Below are 18,246 nucleotides of genomic sequence, written 5' to 3'. Positions count from 1 at the left end.
CACTGGGTCAGTATTAAGGTACAGCACAGGTGATGGTAATCATACAGTAAGAGGGAAGAGCAGGAGCAGAGCATTGTGTCCTCCTGGAGACGGTCATGTTGGGAGGTATGCCGCTCTGTGACCCACAGCTGCCATTAGCTATCAGCTCGGTGTGATTAATGAGAGCAGCCGTGTGATTGGTGCTTATCCCCCTCAGGTGTCTGGCTGCAGTGTCATCAGGTGATGGTGGAACAGGCGGCTATGCTTTCTGGTCTGGAGCATGCTCGGTGTGAGGACACAAGGAGGAGTCCAGCGTGTCAGCCAGCAGTGTGGGAGCAGGTCAGTAGTGTATGTATAGATTCTATTAGACATCATGGCACCTCCTGCTCCCTTTATCTATTGCATGCAAGTCGGGAAATGCTGGGACTTGTAGTTCCATGACAGCTGAAGAGCCACCAGAGGTGCTAATATTCCATCTGTGACAGTAATAATTACATGAGGTACAGCCACCTGAACACGCACCACCTAAAGGCCCCCATACATCCGCAATCATTAGGGGCAATCTGGTGCTATGGAGAGGACTGTTTAAATAAATGTGCAATGTACGGTGTTCACAGATCACATTCAGACCAGCAGTGATTGGGATTGTCAGATCAGGTTGTACAATGTGTTGGATATCACATTCAGACCCGGCAGTGATTGGGATTGTTAGATCAGGTTGTACAATGTGTTGGATATCACATTCAGACTCGGCAGTGATTGGGATTGTTAGATCAGGTTGTACAATGTGTTGGATATCACAGATCACAGATCACATTCAGACCAGCAGTGATTGAGATTGTTAGATCAGGTTGTACAATGTGTTAGGGATCACAGTCAGACCGGCAGTGATTGGGATTGTTAGATCAGGTTGTACAATGTGTTGGATATCACAGATCAGTCAGACCAGCAGTGATTGGGATTGTTAAGGGGGGTACACACGGAGAGATCCGTGCTTAAAATCTAAGCAATCTTGCTAGATTGCTTAGATTTTAAGCACGGATCTGCCGTGTGTATGCCCTCCAGCGATAGCGATGCGCGGCCCCGCGCATCGCTATTGCCGATGCTAGATTGAGCTGCATGCAGGCTCAATCTAGCGGGTCGCTCACTTCACCGTTGTGTGAAGTGAGCGGCCCCCCGTCGGCTTTCCCCCTCGCTCAGCACATCGCGCTGTGCTGAGCGGGGTGAGAGATGTGTGCTGAGCGGTCTGTGTTAAGATCGTTCAGCACACATCTCTCCCGTGAGTACCCCCCTTAAGATCAGGTTGTACAATGTGTTGGATATCACAGATCAGAATCAGACCAGCAGTGATTGGGATTGTTAGATCGGGTTGTACAATGTGTTGGATATCACAGATCAGTCAGACCAGCAGTGATTGGGATTGTTAGATCAGGTTGTACAATGTGTTGGATATCACAGATCAGAATCAGACCAGCAGTGATTGGGATTGTTAGATCAGGTTGTACAATGTGTTGGATATCACAGATCAGAATCAGACCAGCAGTGATTGTACAACCTGATCTAACAATCCCAATGTGTTGGATATCACAGATCACATTCAGACCAGCAGTGATTGGGATTGTTAGATCAGGCTGTACAATGTGTTGGATATCACAGATCACATTCAGACCAGCAGTGATTGGGATTGTTAGATCAGGTTGTACAATGTGTTGGATATCACAGATCAGTCAGACCAGCAGTGATTGGGATTGTTAGATCAGGTTGTACAATGTGTTGGATATCACAGATCACATTCATGGTCCTCAACATAGGCGAATGCAGGGGGTTGAGGATTTCCAGTTGCCCAGAAACCCCCCTCCTCTTGGCAAGTGGCTCAAATTGTGACAGTAGCAATAGTATATAATAGGATTACTAGAGCTGCCACCACATCACGCAGTGTAAGGGACAGAGCGGAGCTGCTGCAGGTGCCCAGTGGTAGCAGCTTCTACCAAGTTTACTGTGTGTGTGTGGATCTGAGTCCTCAATCAGTGCACTGGACCAGAGAGCAGCTACCAGGTAGAAGAGACAGGAGCCTTACCATGAGGTGGGAGAATGTGTTCTTAGAAAGTGCAGGACTGGTTGTATTATGATTGTGTATTTATTATGGGATGATTAACCTTTTCCTGACCACTTATTTATATTAGTTAAATATGTTTGATACAGCCTATACTATATAGACCATCTATAGTGTTATATATTAATACTGTATTTCCTATAGTATCCAGCGTATAATATACCAATGTCCGGAGTTGTTTCTAGGTTCTTCTATCGCTCCCCCAGACTCCCACACTTGCTCCAGTGTTACGCGGAGAGGGAGATTGTGGATTGCATTTGGAAACCCCCTCTAGAAATCCTGCGTTTGCCTGCTCAAGAAACCCTAATGGTCCAGGTTTTACGTTGATCCATGCTTGGCCACAGGTGACTTAATTAGCACCTCAGAATTTGATTTCACCATGTTTGCTGAACCTTGGCTATACCTAAAACCTGGACCGTTGGGTGCCGTGAGGACTGGGTCTGAGAACCTCTGGCGTACACTATACAATGATCTGGCTCGTTGGACTGAATCTCTCTGGTAATGTATGGCAGCAAATCACAGTCAACCATTTGTTCCCAAAAGCCTGAATGTGGACAAAGACGGTCGTTCAGACAAACTGGATAAATCTGTATGAACGACCATTGCCCAGTGTTTGGGAACATATAGTATATTGTCATTTGCCGTCATCCATTACCGGATTTTCATTCAAACCACCAGAGGTGACAGATGATTGGAGAGTGTATAGGCGGGTACACACTGCTTCCCAGAGGTGACAGATGATTGGAGAGTGTATAGGCGGGTACACACTGCTTCCCAGAGGTGACAGATGATTGGAGAGTGTATAGGCGGGTACACACTGCTTCCCAGAGGTGAGCGATGATTGGAGAGTGTATAGGCGGGTACACACTGCTTCCCAGAGGTGACAGATGATTGGAGAGTGTATAGGCGGGTACACACTGCTTCCCAGAGGTGACAGATGATTGGAGAGTGTATAGGCGGGTACACACTGCTTCCCAGAGGTGAGCGATGATTGGAGAGTGTATAGGCGGGTACACACTGCTTCCCAGAGGTGAGCGATGATTGGAGAGTGTATAGGCGGGTACACACTGCTTCCCAGAGGTGAGCCCCTATAGTGTTAGGGACCTGTCCGATGAGGTCACCGTGAAGTAGGTGGGCAGGCTCATATACTGGCCAATATATGCCAAGAACCTCAAATATTATATTATGGTTGTATCATTTTAATGGTGCACCTGCACCCTTTGTTCCTATGTTGTAGTATTGCAGTACTTAGTCCCAGCAAGGTAGCACATCCCATTATAATAAGCTAGGGTGTGCAGTCCAGGCCCCATCTCCATATAGGGTACACACTAGGCAAAGATTAAATGCCGGCGATGAACGATATAGCGCGTACACACTGAATGTTATCGTATAACGATCAGTGACGTCACCGCAAGCATTCCGGGGCATGCACCTCAGCCCTGACATTTTCCAGTCAGGATAGAATAGTCTGGAATGTGCTGTGTATGTATTCCCGCCTCTTACACGCACTACTATAATGCCACTTCCTCCGCTCATTTTCCAGTCAGGATAGAATAGTCTGGAATGTGCTGTGTATGTATTCCCGCCTCTTACACGCACTGGTCAGGTTTTATTTCTAATTTCAGTTGTTCATTATATTATGCAGCACAGGACGCTCACACTCACTATAGGTAATGCGTACGGTAAGGCCATGCCACTGATGACTGTGGAGCTTACAATCTATATTCCCTACCACATAGTCGCACACATACTGCACTAAAGCTCATTTATTAATTTTTTGACAGCGGCCCGGTAACCGACCAGAATGTGTTTGGCATGGGGGAGGAAAGCCAGGGAGAACATACAAACTCTCCAGAGATAAAGCTCTGCTTGGAATCCAACCCATGTAGAGACACACTATGTGACCGGCTTCAGTCGCTGTAGAGACACACTATGTGACCGGCTTCAGTCTCTGTAGAGACACACAATGTGACCGGCTTCAGTCTCTGTAGAGACACACAATGTGACCGGCTTCAGTCTCTGTAGAGACACACAATGTGACCGGCTTCAGTCTCTGTAGAGACACACAATGTGACCGGCTTCAGTCTCTGTAGAGACACACAATGTGACCGGCTTCAGTCTCTGTAGAGACACACAATGTGACCGGCTTCAGTCTCTGTAGAGACACACAATGTGACCGGCTTCAGTCACTGTAGAGACACACAATGTGACCGGCTTCAGTCACTGTAGAGACACACAATAGGGTATATGCAATTGCGGTCGAATTCGCGGCAATTTTCGCCGTTTTTTAATTCGACTCAATTCGACAGGTGAATCCCGGAAGGTGGCTTCCGGAATTCACCATATTCAATGAAAAACGGATTCGCCAGAGTCGCGGTCGAAAATCGGCCGATTTGGCGGATTTTGCCGCGATTTTAAAAAACGGTAAAAAAACGTGAAAAACCCGGAAAAAAAATGGTGTGGGGTCCCCCCTCCAAAGCATAACCAGCCTCGGGCTCATCGAGCTGGTCCTGGTTCTAAAAATGCAGGGGAAAAATTGGCCAGGGATCCCCCGTATTTTTAAAACCGGCACCGGGCTCTGCGCCTGGTGCTGGTGCCAAAAATACGGGGGACAAAAAGAGTAGGGGTCCCCCGTATTTTTAACACCAGCATCGGGCTCCACTAGCTGGACAGATAATGCCACAGCCGGGGGTCACTTTTATGCCGTGCCCTGCGGCCGTGGCATTAAATATCCAACTAGTCACCCCTGGCCGGGGTACCCTGGGGGAGTGGGGACCCCTTCAATCAAGGGGTCCCCCCCCCCCAGCCACCCAAGGGCCAGGGGTGAAGCCCGAGGCTGTCCCCCCCCATCCAATGGGCTGCGGATGGGGGGGCTGATAGCCTTTTGTGATAATAAAAAGATATTGTTTTTTCCAGCAGTACTAAAAGTCCCAGCAAGCCTCCCCCGCAAGCTGGTACTTGGAGAACCACAAGTACCAGCATGCGGGAGAAAAACGGGTCCGCTGGAACCTGTAGTACTACTGGGAAAAAAATACCCAAATAAAAACAGGACACACACACCTTGATAGTAAAACTTTATTACACACTACCGACACACACATACTTACCTATGTTGACACGCCGACTGCCACGGTCTCCGACGATCCGAGGGTACCTGTGAAAAAATTATACTCACCTTCCAGCGTCCAGAGATAAATCCACGTCCAGAGAGTAAAATCCACGTACTTGTTAAAAAAAAAAAAAAACACGCAAAAACCCGCTCCATACCGGACTAGAAAGGGGTCCAATACTTTCACATCAGACCCCTTTCTCCCGAATGCCGGGACATCACGTGACTCCTGTCACTGACGTCCCTTCAGCCAATCAGGAAGCGCTACTTCCGTGGCGCTCACCTGATTGGCTGTGCGCTGTCTGTACTGTGACAGCACATCGCAAAGCCGCTCCATTACTTTCAATGGTGGGAACTTTGCGGGTAGCGGTGGGGTCACCCGCCGGTCAGCCGCTGACCGGCGGGTGACCTTACCGCTAGCCGCTAAGTTCCCACCATTGAAAGTAATGGAGCGGCTTTGTGATGTGCTGTCACAGTACAGACAGCGCACAGCCAATCAGGTGAGCGCAACGAAGTTGCGCTTCCTGATTGGCTTAGAGACCTTTCTGTGACAGCTGTCACTGACAGGTCTCATTCGTGGAAAGGTGTCCCATGTGTCAGCATGGGACCCCTTTCAGTCCGGCATGGAGCGGGTGTTCGGTTTGTTTTTTTGCCAAGTACGTGGATTTATCTCTGGACCATGGCTGAGGTGAGTATATTGATCTTTTCTTTTCAGGTATCCGTGGATTCTACATGGAGAAGAGGACCGATGTCGGCTTGTGAACATAGGTAAGTATGTGTGTGTCGACGTATGAAATAAAGTTTTACTGTCGACGGTGTGTGTGTCCTGTTTTTATTTGGGTATTTTTTTCCCAGTAGTACTACAGGTACCAGCGGGCCCGTTTTTCTCCCGCATGCTGGTACTTGTGGTTCTCCAAGTACCAGCTTGCGGGGGAGGCTTGCTGGGACTTGTAGTACTACTGGAAAAAACAATATCTTTTTATTATCACAAAAGGCTATCAGCCCCCCCATCCGCAGCCCATTGGATGGGGGGGGACAGCCTCGGGCTTCACCCCTGGCCCTTGGGTGGCTGGGGGGGGGGGGACCCCTTGATTGAAGGGGTCCCCACTCCCCCAGGGTACCCCGGCCAGGGGTGACTAGTTGGATATTTAATGCCACGGCCGCAGGGCACGGCATAAAAGTGACCCCCGGCTGTGGCATTATCTGTCCAGCTAGTGGAGCCCGATGCTGGTGTTAAAAATACGGGGGACCCCTACTCTTTTTGTCCCCCGTATTTTTGGCACCAGCACCAGGCGCAGAGCCCGGTGCTGGTTTTAAAAATACGGGGGATCCCCTGTCAATTTTTCCCCCGCATTTTTAGAACCAGGTCCAGCTCGAAGAGCCCGAGGCTGGTTATGCTTTGGAGGGGGGACCCCACGCCATTTTTTTTTATGATTTCACCGTTCCAGCATTAAAAAAAAAAAAATAAAAAAAATAATAATAATAATAATATTTTAAAAAATATATAAATAATATTTGTGCCTCCAAAAAAAAAAAAGTACCTAATCCCTTCTAATATAAATAGATCTGCTATTCCCCCCCAAAAAAACACAAAAAAAACATGTTTAAATTTTTTTTATTTGTTTTCACCCTCCAAAGTGTGGCGGATTGAAAATGACGAATTTGCTGTCTAAAAGCACTGCTGTCGAATTTCCAAACTTGAATTGAATATGCTTTGGTCGAATTGCAGCACTTGTATCATTGCAGAAAAGTCGAATTTGCAAAAAGTCGAATTTCAAAAAGTCGAATTTTGAAAGTCCGTTTTTTGGTCGGAAAGCACTGAATTGCATAGGCGATTTTTTTTTTTGGGTCGAAAATGACCCGAAATTCGACAATTTCGGGAATTCGACCGCAATTGCATATACCCCAATGTGACCGGCTTCAGTCTCTGTAGAGACACACAATATGACCGGCTTCAGTCACTGTAGAGACACACAATGTGACCGGCTTCAGTCTCTGTAGAGACACACAATGTGACCGGCTTCAGTCTCTGTAGAGACACACAATGTGACCGGCTTCAGTCTCTGTAGAGACACACAATGTGACCGGCTTCAGTCTCTGTAGAGACACACAATGTGACCGGCTTCAGTCTCTGTAGAGACACACAATGTGACCGGCTTCAGTCTCTGTAGAGACACACAATGTGACCGGCTTCAGTCTCTGTAGAGACACACAATGTGACCGGCTTCAGTCTCTGTAGACAGAGCCGGCCCTAACCAATATGATGCCCTAGGCAAGATTTTGGCTGGTGCCCCCTAGCACCGCCGCTGGTTCCGCCTCTGACCTTGTACCCCCTATATTTTAAATAGGAACAGTTCGTACATTTGGCGCACAGCCCAAAAAAGGGTGTGTTTTTGCTGGCAAGGGGCATGGCCACACAATAACCCTAATTCCAATTACGCCACACAGTACTGCAACTTTATTCACATATGATCATGCGATAGTGTCCATAATTCATATTACATCACACAGTAGTATCACTTTACCTTATAAATGTTACGCCTCACAGTAGAGCCCCTTATTCACATTACATCACACTGAATTGCTCCTTATTCACATTACACCACACTCTATTGCTCTTTATTCACATTAGATGACACAGTAGTGCCCTTTCTATACGCAATGCCACATAGTAGAGCACCTTATACACATAATGCCACACATTAGTAATGCATTTATACACATAATTCCACACAGTAATGCCCCTTACACACATGATACACCATATTAATGTCCTTATAAACATAATGCGCCTTACACATTATGACAACCTTTATTAATGCCCTTTTACGCATAATGTCCCTTACACATATGCCACACATTATTAATGCCCTTATACACATAATGACACACATAGTGCCCCCTACACATTTGCTGCACATTATTAGTGTCCCTATACACATAATGACACACATACAGTAGTACCCTGTTACACATATGCCGCACATTATTAATGCCCTTATACACATAATGACACACACAGTGCCCCTTACACATATGCTGAACACTACTGCACAACCAACCCACTCACATGCACACAGCACTCACACTGCCACTAACACTGTGACCTCTGCTTGGATACAGATGTGTCCTCATAAATATTGCCTCAATGCTAACGTCGGGCACCTTTTTTTATGAAAATGCATCTTATTTGCATTGCTATGTGGCTAGGATGCACACGCAGATTCTGCTGATTAAAATGATATGAAGCATACCTATATCTGTGGCTGTATCTGAATATGAATTGCTACACACAGAATATAGGCATGCCGCATATCATTTTAATCAGCAGAAGCTGCTGATGCCCCTAGGCATATTACATGCCCTAGGCAATTGCCTAGTTTGCCTATGCCTATGGCCGGCTCTGTCTGTAGAGACACACAATGTGACCGGCTTCAGTCTCTGTAGAGACACACAATGTGACCGGCTTCAGTCTCTGTAGAGACACACAATGTGACCGGCTTCAGTCTCTGTAGAGACACACAATGTGACCGGCTTCAGTCTCTGTAGAGACACACAATGTGACCGGCTTCAGTCTCTGTAGAGACACACTATGTGACCGGCTTCAGTCTCTGTAGAGACACACTATGTGACCGGCTTCAGTCTCTGTAGAGACACACTATGTGACCGGCTTCAGTCTCTGTAGAGACACACTATGTGACCGGCTTCAGTCTCTGTAGAGACACACTATGTGACCGGCTTCAGTCTCTGTAGAGACACACTATGTGACCGGTTTCAGTCTCTGTAGAGACTAGAGATGAGCGGGTTCGGTTTCTCTGAATCCGAACCCGCCCGAACTTCATGTTTTTTTACACGGGTCCGAGCGACTCGGATCTTCCCGCCTTGCTCGGTTAACCCGAGCGCGCCCGAACGTCATCATCACGCTGTCGGATTCTCGCGAGGCTCGGATTCTATCGCGAGACTCGGATTCTATATAAGGAGCCGCGCGTCGCGGCCATTTTCACACGTGCATTGAGATTGATAGGGAGAGGACGTGGCTGGCGTCCTCTCCGTTTAGAAATTAAAATAGATAGGAGAGTGAGAGTGAGACACTTCATTCACTTACTGGAGCTTAGGAGGAGTTATACTAGTGACTGATGACCAGTGACCTGACCACCAGTGCAGTTTTATAATTTATTATTATTTAATAATCCGTTCTGTTCTTGTTCTCTGCCTGAAAAAAACGATACACAGTGACTCAGTCACACTCACATACCATATCTGTGCTCAGCCCAGTGTGCTGCATCATCTATGTATAATATCTGACTGTGCTCACACAGCTTAATTGTGGGGGAGACTGGGGAGCAGTTATAGGTTATAGCAGGAGCCAGGAGTACATATTAAACAGTGCACACTTTTGCTGCCAGAGTGCCACTGCCAGTGTGACTGACCACTGTGACCAGTGACCTGACCACACTGACCACCAGTATAGTATATTGTGATTGAATGTCTGCCTGAAAAAGTACACTCGTCGTGTGACTTGTGTGGTGTTTTTTTATTCTATAAAAATTAAAAAACTCATTCTGCTGACAGACAGTGTCCAGCAGGTCCGTCATTATATAATATATACCTGTCCGGCTGCAGTAGTGATATATTTTTTATATCATTATTTATCATCCAGTCTATATTAGCAGCAGACACAGTACAGTACGGTAGTCCACGGCTGTAGCTACCTCTGTGTCGGCACTCGGCAGTCCATCCATAATTGTATACCACCTACCCGTGGTTTTTTTTTTTCTTTCTTCTTTATACATACTACATCTCATTATCAACCAGTCTATATTAGCAGCAGACACAGTACAGTACGGTAGTCCACGGCTGTAGCTACCTCTGTGTCGGCACTCGGCAGTCCATCCATAATTGTATACCACCTACCCGTGGTTTTTTTTTTTCTTCTTTATACATACTACATCTCATTATCAACCAGTCTATATTAGCAGCAGACACAGTACAGTACGGTAGTCCACGGCTGTAGCTACCTCTGTGTCGGCAGTCCATCCATAATTGTATACCACCTACCCGTGGTTTTTTTTTTCTTTCTTCTTTATACATACTACATCTCATTATCAACCAGTCTATATTCGCAGCAGACACAGTACAGTACGGTAGTCCACGGCTGTAGCTATCTCTGTGTCGGCACTCGGCAGTCCATCCATAATTGTATACTAGTATCCATCCATCTCCATTGTTTACCTGAGGTGCCTTTTAGTTGTGCCTATTAAAATATGGAGAACAAAAATGTTGAGGTTCCAAAATTAGGGAAAGATCAAGATCCACTTCCACCTCGTGCTGAAGCTGCTGCCACTAGTCATGGCCGAGACGATGAAATGCCAGCAACGTCGTCTGCCAAGGCCGATGCCCAATGTCATAGTACAGAGCATGTCAAATCCAAAACACCAAATATCAGTAAAAAAAGGACTCCAAAACCTAAAATAAAATTGTCGGAGGAGAAGCGTAAACTTGCCAATATGCCATTTACCACACGGAGTGGCAAGGAACGGCTGAGGCCCTGGCCTATGTTCATGGCTAGTGGTTCAGCTTCACATGAGGATGGAAGCACTCAGCCTCTCGCTAGAAAACTGAAAAGACTCAAGCTGGCAAAGAACTGTGCGTTCTTCGAAATCCCAAATCCACAAGGAGAGTCCAATTGTGTCGGTTGCGATGCCTGACCTTCCCAACACTGGACGTGAAGAGCATGCGCCTTCCACCATTTGCACGCCCCCTGCAAGTGCTGGAAGGAGCACCCGCAGTCCAGTTCCTGATAGTCAGATTGAAGATGTCAGTGTTGAAGTACACCAGGATGAGGAGGATATGGGTGTTGCTGGCGCTGGGGAGGAAATTGACCAGGAGGATTCTGATGGTGAGGTGGTTTAAGTCAGGCACCCGGGGAGACACCTGTTGTCCATGGGAGGAATATGGCCGTTGACATGCCTGGTGGAAATACCAAAAAAATCAGCTCTTCAGTGTGGAGGTATTTCAACAGAAAAGCGGACAACAGGTGTCAAGCCGTGTGTTGCCTTTGTCAAGCTGTAATAAGTAGGGGTAAGGACGTTAACCACCTCGGAACATCCTCCCTTATACGTCACCTGCAGCGCATTCATAATAAGTCAGTGACAAGTTCAAAAACTTTGGGCGACAGCGGAAGCAGTCCACTGACCAGTAAATCCCTTCCTCTTGTAACCAAGCTCACGCAAACCACCCCACCAACTCCCTCAGTGTCAATTTCCTCCTTCCCCAGGAATGCCAATAGTCCTGCAGGCCATGTCACTGGCAATTCTGACGAGTCCTCTCCTGCCTGGGATTCCTCCGATGCATCCTTGCGTGTAACGCCTACTGCTGCTGGCGCTGCTGTTGTTGCTGCTGGGAGTCGATGGTCATCCCAGAGGGGAAGTCGTAAGCCCACTTGTACTACTTCCAGTAAGCAATTGACTGTTCAACAGTCCTTTGCGAGGAAGATGAAATATCACAGCAGTCATCCTGCTGCAAAGCGGATAACTGAGGCCTTGACAACTATGTTGGTGTTAGACGTGCGTCCGGTATCCGCCGTTAGTTCACAGGGAACTAGACAATTTATTGAGGCAGTGTGCCCCCGAATCCAAATACCATCTAGGTTCCACTTCTCTAGGCAGGCGATACCGAGAATGTACACGGACGTCAGAAAAAGACTCACCAGTGTCCTAAAAAATGCAGTTGTACCCAATGTCCACTTAACCACGGACATGTGGAGCAGGGCAGGGTCAGGACTATATGACTGTGACAGCCCACTGGGTAGATGTATGGACTCCCGCCGCAAGAACAGCAGCGGCGGCACCAGTAGCAGCATCTCGCAAACGCCAACTCTTTCCTAGGCAGGCTACGCTTTGTATCACCGGTTTCCAGAATACGCACACAGCTGAAAACCTCTTACGGCAACTGAGGAAGATCATCGCGGAATGGCTTACCCCAATTGGACTCTCCTGTGGATTTGTGGCATCGGACAACGCCAGCAATATTGTGTGTGCATTAAATATGGGCAAATTCCAGCACGTCCCATGTTTTGCACATACCTTGAATTTGGTGGTGCAGAATTTTTTAAAAAACGACAGGGGCGTGCAAGAGATGCTGTCGGTGGCCAGAAGAATTGCGGGACACTTTCGGTGTACAGGCACCACGTACAGAAGACTGGAGCACCACCAAAAACTACTGAACCTGCCCTGCCATCATCTGAAGCAAGAAGTGGTAACGAGGTGGAATTCAACCCTCTATATGCTTCAGAGGTTGGAGGAGCAGCAAAAGGCCATTCAAGCCTATACAATTGAGCACGATATAGGAGGTGGAATGCACCTGTCTCAAGCGCAGTGGAGAATGATTTCAACGTTGTGCAAGGTTCTGATGCCCTTTGAACTTGCCACACGTGAAGTCAGTTCAGACACTGCCAGCTTGAGTCAGGTCATTCCCCTCATCAGGCTTTTGCAGAAGAAGCTGGAGACATTGAAGGAGGAGCTAACACGGAGCGATTCCGCTAGGCATGTGGGACTTGTGGATGGAGCCCTTAATTCGCTTAACAAGGATTCACGGGTGGTCAATCTGTTGAAATCAGAGCACTACATTTTGGCCACCGTGCTCGATCCTAGATTTAAAGCCTACCTTGGATCTCTCTTTCCGGCAGACACAAGTCTGCTGGGGTTGAAAGACCTGCTGGTGAGAAAATTGTCAAGTCAAGCGGAACGCGACCTGTCAACATCTCCTCCTTCACATTCTCCCGCAACTGGGGGTGCGAGGAAAAGGCTCAATTCCGAGCCCACCCGCTGGCGGTGATGCAGGGCAGTCTGGAACGACTGCTGATGCTGACATCTGGTCCGGACTGAAGGACCTGACAACGATTACGGATACGGACATGTCGTCTACTGGCACTGCATATGATTCTCTCCCCATTGAAAGAATGGTGGAGGATTATATGAGTGACCGCATCCAAGTAGGCACGTCAGACAGTCCGTACTTATACTGGCAGGAAAAAGAGGCAATTTGGAGGCCCTTGCACAAACTGGCTTTATTCTACCTAAGTTGCCCTCCCACAAGTGTGTACTCCGAAAGAGTGTTTAGTGCCGCCGCTCACCTTGTCAGCAATCGGCGTACGAGGTTACATCCAGAAAATGTGGAGAAGATGATGTTCATTAAAATGAATTATAATCAATTCCTCCGCGGAGACATTGACCAGCAGCAATTGCCTCCACAAAGTACACAGGGAGCTGAGATGGTGGATTCCAGTGGGGACGAATTGATAATCTGTGAGGAGGGGGATGTACACGGTGATATTTCGGAGGATGATGATGAGGTGGACATCTTGCCTCTGTAGAGCCAGTTTGTGCAAGGAGAGATTAATTGCTTCTTTTTTGGTGGGGGTCCAAACCAACCCGTCATATCAGTCACAGTCGTGTGGCAGACCCTGTCACTGAAATGATGGGTTGGTTAAAGTGTGCATGTCCTGTTTATACAACATAAGGGTGGGTGGGAGGGCCCAAGGACAATTCCATCTTGCACCTCTTTTTTCTTTAATTTTTCTTTGCGTCATGTGCTGTTTGGGGAGGGTTTTTTGGAAGGGACATCCTGCGTGACACTGCAGTGACACTCCTAGATGGGCCCGGTGTTTGTGTCGGCCACTAGGGTCGCTTATCTTACTCACACAGCTACCTCATTGCGCCTCTTTTTTTCTTTGCGTCATGTGCTGTTTGGGGAGGTTTTTTTTGGAAGGGACATCCTGCGTGACACTGCAGTGCCACTCCTAGATGGGCCAGGTGTTTGTGTCGGCCACTAGGGTCGCTTAGCTTAGTCATCCAGCGACCTCGGTGCAAATTTTAGGACTAAAAATAATATTGTGAGGTATTCAGAATAGACTGAAAATGAGTGGAAATGATGGTTTTTGAGGTTAATAATACTTTGGGATCAAAATGACCCCCAAATTCTATGATTTAAGCTGTTTTTTAGGTTTTTTGGAAAAAAACACCCGAATCCAAAACACACCCGAATCCGACAAAAAAAATTCGGTTAGGTTTTGCCAAAACGCGGTCGAACCCAAAACACGGCCGCGGAACCGAACCCAAAACACAAAACCCGAAAAATTTCCGGCGCTCATCTCTAGTAGAGACACACAATGTGACCGGCTTCAGTCTCTGTAGAGACACACAATGTGACCGGCTTCAGTCTCTGTAGAGACACACAATGTGACCGGCTTCAGTCTCTGTAGAGACACACACACACAATGTGACCGGCTTCAGTCTCTGTAGAGACACACACACACAATGTGACCGGCTTCAGTCTCTGTAGACACACACACACACACACAATGTGACCGGCTTCAGTCTCTGTCACTGTAGAGACACACAATGTGACCGGCTTCAGTCACTGTAGAGAGACACTGTGACCGGCTTCAGTCTCTGTAGAGACACACTATGTGACCGGCTTCAGTCTCTGTAGAGACTAGTGATGAGCGGGTTCGGATCCTCGGAATCCGACCCGCCCGAACTTCACCTTTTTTTTTTACACGGGTCCGAGCGACTCTGATCCTACCGCCTTGCTCGGTTAACCCGAGCGCGCCCGAACGTCATCATCCCGCTGTCTGATTCTCGCGAGACTCAGATTCTATATAAGGAGCCGCGCGTCGCCGCCATTTTTACATGTGCATTGAGATTGATAGGGAGAGGACGTGGCTGGCGTCCTCTCCGTTATAGTAGAAAACAGAGTGACTTAGTTATAATTGTGGGGAGGATTGGGGACGGGGAGCAGCTGTTAGGGAGTACAGTGCAGGGTTTTGATTATACCACCAGTGAGTTTAATCCTTTGTTTCTCTGCCTGAAAAAGACGCTCCGACCACCATATCTGTGCTCACTCAGTGTGCTGCACTGCTGCATGATATATCTGTGCTGAGTGCACTGCTCTGCTCACACTGCCTAATTGTGGGGACTGGGGAGCAGTTATAGCAGGAGTACAGTGCACAGTTTTGCTGACAGTGACCACCAGTCCAGTATACGTTTGTCTGCCTGAAAAACACTCCTGTGTTTTTTTTATCTTTTTCTTCATACTAGTTTAGCAGTCTGCTGACAGTGTCCACCAGGTCCGTTATATACAGTATATTACATACATAAGCAGCAGTACGGTAGGCCACGGCTGTACCTACCTCTGTGTCGTCAGTGCACTCGTCGTCCATAAGTAATATAATACTATACTATCCATCCATCTACATTGTATACCTGTGGTGTTTTTTTTTCTTCTTCATACTAGTTTAGCAGTCTGCTGACAGTGTCCACCAGGTCCGTTATACAGTATATTATATATATAAGCAGCAGTACGGTAGGCCACGGCTGTACCTACCTCTGTGTCGTCACTGGTCGTCCATAAGTAATATAATACTATACTATCCACCCATCTACATTGTATACCTGTGGTGGCTTTTAGTTGTGCGCAAAATATGGAGAACAAAAATGTGGAGGTTAAAAAAATAGGGAAAGATCAAGATCCACTTCCACCTCGTGCTGAAGCTGCTGCCACTAGTCATGGCCGAGACGATGAAATGCCATCAACGTCGTCTGCCAAGGCCGATGCCCAATGTCATAGTACAGATCATGTAAAATCCAAAACACAAAAGATCAGTAAAATGACCCAAAAATCAAAATTAAAAGCGTTTGAGGAGAAGCGTAAACTTGCCAATATGCCATTTACGACACGGAGTGGCAAGGAACGGCTGAGGCCCTGGCCTATGTTCATGGCTAATGGTTCAGCTTAACATGAGGATGGAAGCACTCATCCTCTCGCTATAAAAAAAGAAAAGACTTGCGGCAAAAGCACAGCAAAGAACTGTGCGTTCTTCGAAATCACAAATCCCAAAGGAGAGTCCAATTGTGTCGGTTGCGATGCCTGACCTTCCCAACACTGGACGGGAAGAGCTTGCGCCTTCCACCATTTGCACGCCCCCTGCAAGTGTTGAAAGGAGCACCCGCAGTCCAGTTCCTGATAGTCAGATTGAAGATGTCAGTGTTGAAGTACACCAGGATGAGGATATGGGTGTTGCTGGCGCTGGGGAGGAAATTGACAAGGAGGATTCTGATGGTGAGGTGGTTTGTTTAAGTCAGGCACCCGGGGAGACACCTGTTGTCCGTGGGAGGAATATGGCCGTTGACATGCCTGGTGAAAATACCAAAAAAATCAGCTCTTCGGTGTGGAAGTATTTCAACAGAAATGCGGACAACAGGTGTCAAGCCGTGTGTTGCCTTTGTCAAGCTGTAATAAGTAGGGGTAAGGACGTTAACCACCTCGGAACATCCTCCCTTATACGTCCCCTGCAGCGCATTCATAATAAGTCAGTGACAAGTTCAAAAACTTTGGGCGACAGCGGAAGCAGTCCACTGACCAGTAAATCCCTTCCTCTTGTAACCAAGCTCGCGCAAACCACACCACCAACTCCCTCAGTATCAATTTCCTCCTTACCCAGGAAAGCCAATAGTCCTGCAGGCCATGTCACTGGCAATTCTGACGAGTCCTCTCCTGCCTGGGATTCCTCCGATGCATCCTTGAGTGTAATGCCTACTGCTGCTGTTGTTGCTGCTGGGAGTCGATCGTCATCCCAGAGGGGAAGTCGGAAGACCACTTGTACTACTTCCAGTAAGCCATTGACTGTCCAACAGTCCTTTGCGAGGAAGATGAAATATCACAGCAGTCATCCTGTTGCAAAGCGGATAACTGAGGCCTTGACAACTATGTTGGTGTTAGACGTGCGTCCGGTATCCGCCGTTAGTTCACAGGGAACTAGACAATTTCTTGAGGTAGTGTGCCCCCGTTACCAAATACCATCTAGGTTCCACTTCTCTAGGCAGGCGATACCGAGAATGTACACGGACGTCAGAAAAAGACTCACCAGTGTCCTAAAAAATGCAGTTGTACCCAATGTCCACTTAACCACGGACATGTGGACAAGTGGAGCAGGGCAGACTCAGGACTACATGACTGTGACAGCCCACTGGGTAGATGTATTGCCTCCCGCTGCAAGAACAGCAGCGGCGGCACCAGTAGCAGCATCTCGCAAACGCCAACTCGTTCCTAGGCAGGCTACGCTTTGTATCACCGCTTTCCAGAATACGCACACAGCTGAAAACCTCTTACGGCAACTGAGGAAGATCATCGCAGAATGGCTTACCCCAATTGGACTCTCCTGGGGATTTGTGACATCTGACAACGCCACCAATATTGTGCGTGCATTACATCTGGGCAAATTCCAGCACATCCCATGTTTTGCACATACCTTGAATTTGGTGGTGCAGAATTATTTAAAAAACGACAGGGGCGTGCAAGAGATGCTGTCGGTGGCCAGAAGAATTGCGGGCCACTTTCGGCGTACAGGCACCGCGTACAGAAGACTGGAGCACCACCAAAAACACCTGAACCTGCCCTGCCATCATCTGAAGCAAGAGGTGGTAACGAGGTGGAATTCAACCCTCTATATGCTTCAGAGAATGGAGGAGCAGCAAAAGGCCATTCAAGCCTATACATCTGGCCACGATATAGGCAAAGGAGGTGGAATGCACCTGTCTCAAGCGCAGTGGAGAATGATTTCAACGTTGTGCAAGGTTCTGCAACCCTTTGAACTTGCCACACGTGAAGTCAGTTCAGACACTGCCAGCCTGAGTCAGGTCATTCCCCTCATCAGGCTTTTGCAGAAGAAGCTGGAGGCATTGAAGGAGGAGCTAAAACAGAGCGATTCCGCTAGGCATGTGGGACTTGCGGATGGAGCCCTTCATTCGCTTAACCAGGATTCACGTGTGGTCAATATGTTGAAATCAGAGCACTACATTTTGGCCACCGTGCTCGATCCTAGATTTAAAACCTACGTTGGATCTCTTTCCGGCAGACACAAGTCTGCAAAGGTTCAAAGAACTGCTGGTGAGAAAATTGTCAAGTCAAGCGGAACGCGACCCGTCAACATCTCCTCCTTCACATTCTCCCGCAACTGGGGGTGCGAGGAAAAGGCTACGAATTC

The 18,246-nt window shown here is 47.7% G+C and overlaps 1 protein-coding gene across 1 annotated transcript in view; it reads left to right on the top strand.

The window, feature by feature from the left end:
* Window positions 1-224: 224 nt before the first annotated feature.
* Window positions 225-18,246, top strand: part of ABTB2 (ankyrin repeat and BTB domain containing 2) — a 309,105-nt gene continuing 291,083 nt past the window's right edge. Inside the window, exon 1 of the mRNA XM_063954554.1 lies at window positions 225-318. The gene's annotated coding sequence lies outside the window, so the exon portion shown is untranslated. The remainder of the gene's footprint in view (window positions 319-18,246) is intronic.

Source organism: Pseudophryne corroboree, unplaced genomic scaffold, assembly GCF_028390025.1.
Source record: "Pseudophryne corroboree isolate aPseCor3 unplaced genomic scaffold, aPseCor3.hap2 scaffold_677, whole genome shotgun sequence".
Lineage (NCBI taxonomy): Eukaryota > Metazoa > Chordata > Amphibia > Anura > Myobatrachidae > Pseudophryne > Pseudophryne corroboree.
Note: the sequence above shows the minus strand (reverse complement) of the source record. Positions and strands in the feature narration are given on the sequence as shown.